The 8,595-nt window shown below is 32.5% G+C and overlaps 1 non-coding gene across 1 annotated transcript; it reads right to left on the reverse strand.

The window, feature by feature from the left end:
* Nucleotides 1–7,490: 7,490 nt before the first annotated feature.
* Nucleotides 7,491–7,597, reverse strand: LOC133807598 (small nucleolar RNA R71). The gene has a single exon (XR_009879501.1). It is a non-coding gene; the product is annotated as a small nucleolar RNA R71 (small nucleolar RNA).
* Nucleotides 7,598–8,595: the final 998 nt, after the last annotated feature.

Raw genomic sequence — 8,595 nt, forward strand, 5'->3', positions numbered from 1 at the left:
CTAGTCAATATTATTGATCTTTTCTGGGTAATTGGTTTACAAAATATATAGTTCTTACAAGACTATTTTTTCCAACCCCTATCAATTCCCAGGGTCTCCATATTTATAGGAGAAGGCACCTGGAAATTGGTAGGGAGGTCATCCCGTGACCTTACCATTTGTCATATCAAGTCTGTGATATTCATGATTACTTCCTAAACCTGACACACAAGTGTGGTCTAATCAGTATGGAAGGAGATAATGGGCCGCACGGCCCAACCCATCCGTGGGTGTCTGAATACGCACGTTCCTGCGGCGTGTTCGAGAAGTCAGGGGGATATCGGACACGTGATGGCAGGATTATGCACGTTTATCTTGCGTGTTGACCTCCCATAGGGTCAGAGCTTCCTGAGAAGCTCGCTACCGGAGCAATCCATAACCCGAGCTGATCCTTCAGTGGTCGTCGGATGTTGTTCCCAGCTCCTGGAACAACAAGAAGGAGCAGGAAACTCCATCCCCTCGAGCTAGAAAGGGCCCGTCCTGAAGATAAAGCCTCTGGCCTATGGGAGCCTCGGGCTAAATCATGTTTAGTCCGAGGATCGTCCTGCTAAACAGCCCGTGGGAAATCCAGGGCGTACACTCCTATTATAGAGTTTTGAGACATCTCTTGAATTTCAAATTCTACCAACCCCATGGCTGTTACCAATGATTAATTGGATGTTTATGGAATTAACAATAAGTTTTGGGAGGTACTTAAGGTGTTAGAACTGTTCAAAGTGAAAAAAAAGGTTGAAAATTGGCTGCACACATCTCTGGTCACGACCACTAGCATGCCTGGCCGTGGCCGTGGCTCGCTGTCCACCAGGCCGGTGACTAGGGACATAGGTGGCCGCGGCCACCAGCCATTTTCAGCACAAAAATGCACTTTTCCAAAACATTTCAAATCTTTTCCCACATGATTTTGTAACTTTCAAATACCTAATGGGAGTTAAAAATATGTCTCCAACTGTCATATTTCATAATGCTTTATAAAATCCAATCTCAAATGTGTAACATACAATCTACACATTATTGGGTTGTAACTGATTTTGTAACTCCAAAATATGTCATATTTTGGCACACACATGTGTCCAATTTTGTGACTCTCAATAATATGTTACAAGGTATGACAAATGACATTTTGTCACATTATTTAATCTAATATTATATTAGATGAAATAATATAATATTCCCCCACTAGATTAAATAATAACATTTTGTAACACTTATTTAATCAATCAAATATTATATTAAAATAATATTCCCTCACTTGATTAAATAATCACTCTCTATAGAAACTTTTGCATTAGTGCATAATGTAAAATGTCTTTTGACTTGAATTTTACCTTAGTCTAATTATCACAAAGTTTGTTGAAATTTTGGTTGCCGAAGCATTGAACCACTATCACTTGATAACATACCGGTACTAACACACACACATTTGATATGTTCACTTGAGACATTAATGTCTTGCTTTTGCACCGTTAATAGTAGGGCTGGCAATTCGTGTAAACGTATCAGATTCGTGTCGACATGATTAAGGTAAACACGAACACGACACGATTATTAAACATGTCAAAAATACGAACACGACACGATTATTAAACGGGTCAACACGACACGAACACAATTAATCATAACTATACGAAAAAAATCATAAAACCTATGTAAATTATTCGTATTATCGTGTCTGACACGATTATGACACAACACGATTATTAAATGGGTCAACATGATGATGACACGAACACGACACGATTATTAAACGTGTCGTGTTCGTGTTTACCTTAATCGTGTCGTGTCATGTCATCGTGTCGTGACCCAAATTGCCACCCCTAGTTAATAGCCATGTGCATATTCCATTCATAGAATTTTCTTGAGAATGACTCCCAATTCTCACGAGGGACAGCACCACCCCTAGGTCTACATAGGTAGAATTCTTAGGGAGTGTTTGGTATGGGGTAAAGTAAAGGTGGGAATGAGAATCTAAAACCCTTCCTATGTTTAGTTCAAATTTTAAAGGGGTAAAGTTAATAATTTGTGTGGGCCCCACATGTATTTTAAAGGTAAAGTGAACATTTCTGTACACAAGAGTTTAATATTACCTCTATCCTAAGTCCCTCTACACTTTCCAAGGCAACTCAACTACTCAAAACAAACATCCCCTTATAGTACTTTGTTACCCTAAAATACTTGTCTTTTCAAGACAGAGTTCTATTAAAAAAACATTTTGGTTTTAACCCTCATTTTGGCAACACACTAGTACTCATATCTCAGATGGGACAAAATTTGAGTATTACTACTATTTACTTGATTGACTTGTTATTACCTATTGAACCTAATACTAATTTGATTAGTAGTATTAAGATAGGTTACCATCAATCGTGAATCTCTTTAGGGAGTCTAAGTCTCATCCCTTGAGATATAGAAATTATTTTATTTGAGTCATTTCTTATCTCATGTATGCATACTTAAACACTCTCATTGTTTTATTCAAACTTTGTTGCTAGCTATAGTTTGATTAAAATAGTTACCCCTTTTAAAATAGTGAGTTTGACCATAGTAAACACCCCACTATTTTATACTTCAACATCCAAGATAATTTTTTTTTCTTGAATATTAATTCTTGAAACCTCTTTGTTTCTAAAATTCTCCTTTATGTTTTAAATTGATTCATTCTTGAATCAAAATATTACAAACAATAACTTTAGACACCAAGCATGTCTAGATTTATCCATTCTATACACATATAGCCAAAGTGATTTAGAATGTGGAATTTCAAATCACCTATTTGATAGGATGACCAAATTAATCAACTATTATCAACAAAATAAATTGATTAATTTTGGAGCATCACCCCCACATTTCTCACACAGTGATAATAAAACATCACTTTAAAATAGAAATCTCTTCATTTCTATTAAGTCATTTATCTTCCAAGATAAATCTAGACTTATAATTCCCAAAGTTCATCATGAGTCCTCAAGCCATATAATAAGCTCTCAATAGATCAAAATAAACAAAACATCAATGTTAGTTTATTTTGACTCATTTACTTGCAAAAGCAAGACTCACTTATTTGAAAGTAACTTTCACTTGGTTGCTTTCTTTTATATATTTCACAAAATAAAATATGTGAACACAAATGTCATCTGAAAATTTCTCAATCAAATAATAACTAATTTTTACTTTTAGTTGTCTAAATAATCTCAAAATCACTTAAACAACTTTTGTGTATTTCTTAAGAGTCTCTTTGAGATTCTTTTGAAAACAACAATTTGACATCCATTGATTTTCTCATCGAAATCAAATTGAAGGTGTCAATTTTTAAACACTTTAAATCAAAGAAAATAAACCCTTATTAATTTATTTAAACACTTTGATTTCTTATGTTTTAGTTTAAAATTGTCTCCTCATTGAGATTAATTTAAACATATCATCATCTTTAACCAAAATGAATAAAGTTCACTTTAATCTATTCACAATTGGTGTAAAGATTCAAAATTGCTTCTCCAATTTTGCAATGTATCCTCATTGAGACATTGAATATTTAAGAATTATTGTCACTAAATAATTCTTAAATATATTTCATTTGACCAAACTCTAGACTCTAAGTCTATTGAGTCAATATGTCATCCCACAATTTTTTAATCCACCTTGATCCATTTTTCTTACAATAGCAAGACACAACCATTAAAATATATAACCTCCTTAGGTTCATCTTTTCTTATCTCATAAAATGAGATGCTCATCTTTTAAATGATAAATTTTTAATTCTCAAATAATTATTTTATTCACAATTCACATACTAACAATAATATAGGATAAAATATATTAACTTCTCACAAATGTTTGCATGATTATATTTCAATATAGTTTCACATAATTGTTACACACACATGGCTTATATCATACTAACATGACTCTTTATTAATATGTAAACATAAATTACAAATATCATATACATATGGTTTCACATTTCTATTGATTCACAAAATCAATATAATTATATATGTCATATAAAACTCATAAAATTGTCATTCTAATAATTTCCCATTATCACATAATAAGACAATTATATAACATGCTAGCATATTACCCAATAATCTACTAAATTATTTACACAATATGTTAATCAATCACATATAGCAAAAACTCAAGATGTTGAATTGTCTTCTAATCTAACCACTATATTTGCAAAAGCAAAGAAGATTAGAAAACAATGAACCTATTTTAAAAAAAAAAATCTTCTTGTCATTTCTATCACTATATGAAAGCCATTAGATATTCTAAGAAAATCAAAGAAGAACATTATCTTATCTTACCATCTTTTCAAAGTTGGATACTTAAAAGATCTCTATGGTTTCTCCTTCCATTGAAAAGGAAATTAAGCTTTTGATTGTTAGAGAATATATTATATTGTACTCAATGAAAATGGTAAAACAAAAGTACAACTCTAAGCAAAATAATACAAAAGACAAGATGATAGATAAACAAGTGTTTACAACTCTATTACTCAAAATACATGTAAATAAAAAGATGCAGAAGAAGAAGATTACAAACTCAAAACAATGATAATACATGTAAAATAAGAACAACAAGATCAAAAGAATGAAAAGAACAATAATAAGAACACAAACTCTAACACAACCCAAAGTGTAGAGTAGTGGGGATCACCAACTTAAACAAGGTTCAAAACCATTGTCCAAAAGTTTATTTCCCCTTATTCTCTAAGCAATAAGGGATCTCTCAGGGAAATAACTCTCTTGAATTATCATGCATCTACGGTGTATTTTCCAGCCAAGTGCTTTGTGGATGGAAAATGGTGTTTCATACAAGTGAGCATTAGGCTCCTATTTATAGAGTTTTGAGACACTCATTGAATTTCAAGTTCCACCAACCCCCATGGTTATTTCCAATGATTAATTAGATGTTTATGGAATTAAAAAGATGTTTTGGGAGTTACTTGAGTTGTTAGAACCGTTCAAAGTGGAAAAATGGTTGAAAATTGGCTGCACACATCTCTGCCCGCGCCCACTAGCATGCTTGGCTGCGGCCGTGGCTCGCTGTCCACCAGGCTGGCGACCAAGGACATAGGTGGCCGTGGCCACCAGCCATTTTTAACACAAAAATATCATTTTTCCAAAACGTTCCAAAACGTCCTAAATCATTTCCCACATGATTCTATAGTCTCCAAACACCTAATGAGAGTTAAAAATATGTCTCCAACAACTATATTTCATAATGACTTTGTGAAATCCAATCTCAAATGTGTAACATACAATCTACACATTATTGGGTAATATTTGAGAGTTACAAATCTAAAATGTCATATTTTTGCACACACATGTGTCCAATTTTATGACTCTTAATAATATATTACAAAGTGTGATAAATTATATTTACGTGAAAAATCATATTATTTAATCTAACATTATATTATATGAAATAATGTACGTGAAATTTCAATTGAAATGCCGGTATTGATTTTATTTGAAGTTTATGTCTTATTAAAAAAAATAATTAGGTTTAGGTAATCGAAAAATAAGTATTTTTTTAACTAAAAAAAATATCCCTCAAGTCTGTCTATCACTTCAAGCTTACCAAATATAAAAGACATAAAAGTAAAATGCAATCTTAAGTATACTGTGGAATAAATGATCTGAAATCTGATGTCCCCTAATGTACGTGTAGTGTAGTATCCTTTTGCCTTCTTCCGGTGTCCAAGCAGGAGGGCCAAAAGACAAACCAAACCCTAAGGCCTAGCTACACCTACACAGTAAACTACGTCTACATGTATGGCTTCTTTCTTAGCCTCATAACTAGCATATACATGATCTTGTCTGCCTTCATTTTGCAGTTTTGTTCATAGGTATACGTAATAATAATATTAATAAGAAAGAAAAACTACTATAATTAATAATAGAAAAGAAAAAAAAAATTGAAACAATTGCCACCTACATGATCTTTTTCAACCGAAAAAAGAAAATATTTAGATCTTGTAATATTATATTTAGTGTAACTATTTATTTTTAATTAATTATTTTAATAAAAAAGTATATTTTTAATATATTTTTTAAAAAATTATTATGTAGCGCTGATGTGATCATGACACATTAATAAACAAAGAGTCACGTCAACGTGTTGTTAGCTATATTAGACAAAATTGAACGAAAAATCTCACTTTACAATAATGTGAATAGTTCATGGATAATTTTTAACGGCTGAACTTCTAAAATATATACCAAAAAAAATTGACAATGTAAAGGAATTACATTCTTTAACAACACATATAAAAAAATATTTGTATAAACATTGTACCACACTAATATAATAAATTTAATATTTCTTTTATATCTTTGTTAATTGATGGCACTTGTGCCTCTTGACATTTGTTGTAATTTTCTTTATTTATATTGTTGTAATTTTTATTTTATTTAATTTCCGCAAATTACTAGTTGATGGCAATTTTGCCTCCTAGCTAGTTGATGACAATTTTTGCCTCCTAGTCCTCTATCTTATGTTTAAGTTGATGGCACTTGTGCCTCCTAGTTTTTACCTTAATTTTGTTATGGTTGATGGCATGCTATGCCTCCCTACTCTTGCTTAAATTTTAGTCTTATTTAATTTTTGCCTTATTTTTCTTTGTCTTCTTTAATATTTTAGCGTAATATTGTGAAAAATACTTGAAAAAAAAAAAACCTAAATCTTGTCCTTTCACCATAAGCAATTCTTGCTTAAAGGAAATTTGACCAAAATTCCCATCCGCCTCTACTAATTAACCTCGGGGAGTTGTTAGTAGTGCGCGAGTAAGTGGAATCAAATAGGACTGGGGACAAGTAAACCATAAGAATTATATTGTTGTGAAATCTCTAAAAATTCTAAGTATGCTCTGTGGTTGCGGTTTTAACTGATCTTCCACATCAGAAAATTGTTTGTTTGAGATTATCCTTGTTGCCTTGTTTGTGAAAAATTGTATGCATCATTGGGAACGTAACTCTAAAAAACGATTAGTAAAAAGACGTTTATCTTTGTTTGAAATTGAAAGTGTTAGTAAAAATTTGAGCATCATGGAACCTATTGCTAATATTGTTGATGAAAATGTTGTGCCTGAAAAAACTTTGCTTGAATATTTTGCACCTATTTCATCTAATGCTCCTTCATGCATTGTTTTACCTACTACTTCTGCTACTCATTTTGAGCTTAAACCCGCAATCATTCAATTATTGCCATCTTTTTATGGGTTAGATAGAGAGGATCCTTACATGCATGTCAAAGATTTCTTAGAAATTTGCTCAACATTTAAATTTCAAAATTTTTCTGATGAGTCGGTCAAACTAAGATTGTTCCCTTTTTCATTAAAAGACAAATCAAAAGCCTGGTTAAATTCCCTTCCCACGGGGTCTATAACTACATGGGATCAACTTTATAATAAATTCTTACTGAAATTTTTTCCTATGTCTAAAACTGATAGTCTAAGGAGAGAAATCTCCGAGTTTTTTCAAAAAGATAATGAAGAGTTTTATGAATGTTGGGAAAGATTTAAAGATTTATTATTAAAATGTCCTCATCATGGTTTTGAAAAATGGAGACTTGTAAAATATTTTTATGATGGTTTGACTCCCTCTAATCGTCAAATGATTCAATCTATGCATACTGGAAAATTTTTAAAATTTCAAGGACAAGAGGCGTGGGACGCCCTTGAAGATTTATCTGTCAATTCACAACAATGGAATTATTTTGATCCTAGGTCTAGGTCAACTAATTCACCAAAAAAAGGAGGAAGGTATGAAGTAAAAGAAGAATTAGACTTAAGAACATCCTTAGATAAATTAGCGAGAAAAGTAGAAGCTTTAGCCATAAGCCAAACTATAAACTCTCCAATTCAACCTAGAAAAGATGTTTGTTCTATATGTTCTAGTCCTTGCCATAATGCCCAATCATGCCCTTCCTACCAAGAAGCCTTTTCTGAGGAGGCCAATGCACTTCATACTTATGGGAAACCAAATGATAGCCCATTTTCGTCCACCTACAATCCAAATTGGAGAAACCATCCGAACTTTTCATGGAGACAAAACCAACCCCAAATGAATCAAGGGCACCAATACAACACACAAAACCAAGCTCATGCCCCACAAAATCAACCATATCCGCAACAAAGAAAACCTTCCTTAGAAGATACTTTACAACAATTTATGCAATCCACCCAACAAATCCTACAAAATCAATCTCAATCTATTACCAAACTCGAGACACAAGTAGGACAACTCGCCACTGCTTTAGCTGATAGAGAAAAAGGAACATTCCCTAGTCAACCTATCCCTAATCCAAAAGGTCAATATGAGATAGGAAAGTCTAGTCATAATGGAGAAGTCAAATCAATTTCAACTCTTAGGTCTGGAAAGAAAATTGTCAAACCCGATTACATACCCGAGGTTGAAAATGAAAAAGAAAAAGAAAAGAGTCAGCCTCCTAGTTCTAATCTCAATGACTCATCAAACAAAGAAACTCCAATCCATCCTTTCATTCCAAAAGCCCCATTCCCACAAAGATTACTTCCAATTAAAAAAGGCAGCC

This window comes from Humulus lupulus, chromosome X, assembly GCF_963169125.1.
Source record: "Humulus lupulus chromosome X, drHumLupu1.1, whole genome shotgun sequence".
NCBI classification, from domain to species: Eukaryota; Viridiplantae; Streptophyta; class Magnoliopsida; order Rosales; family Cannabaceae; genus Humulus; species Humulus lupulus.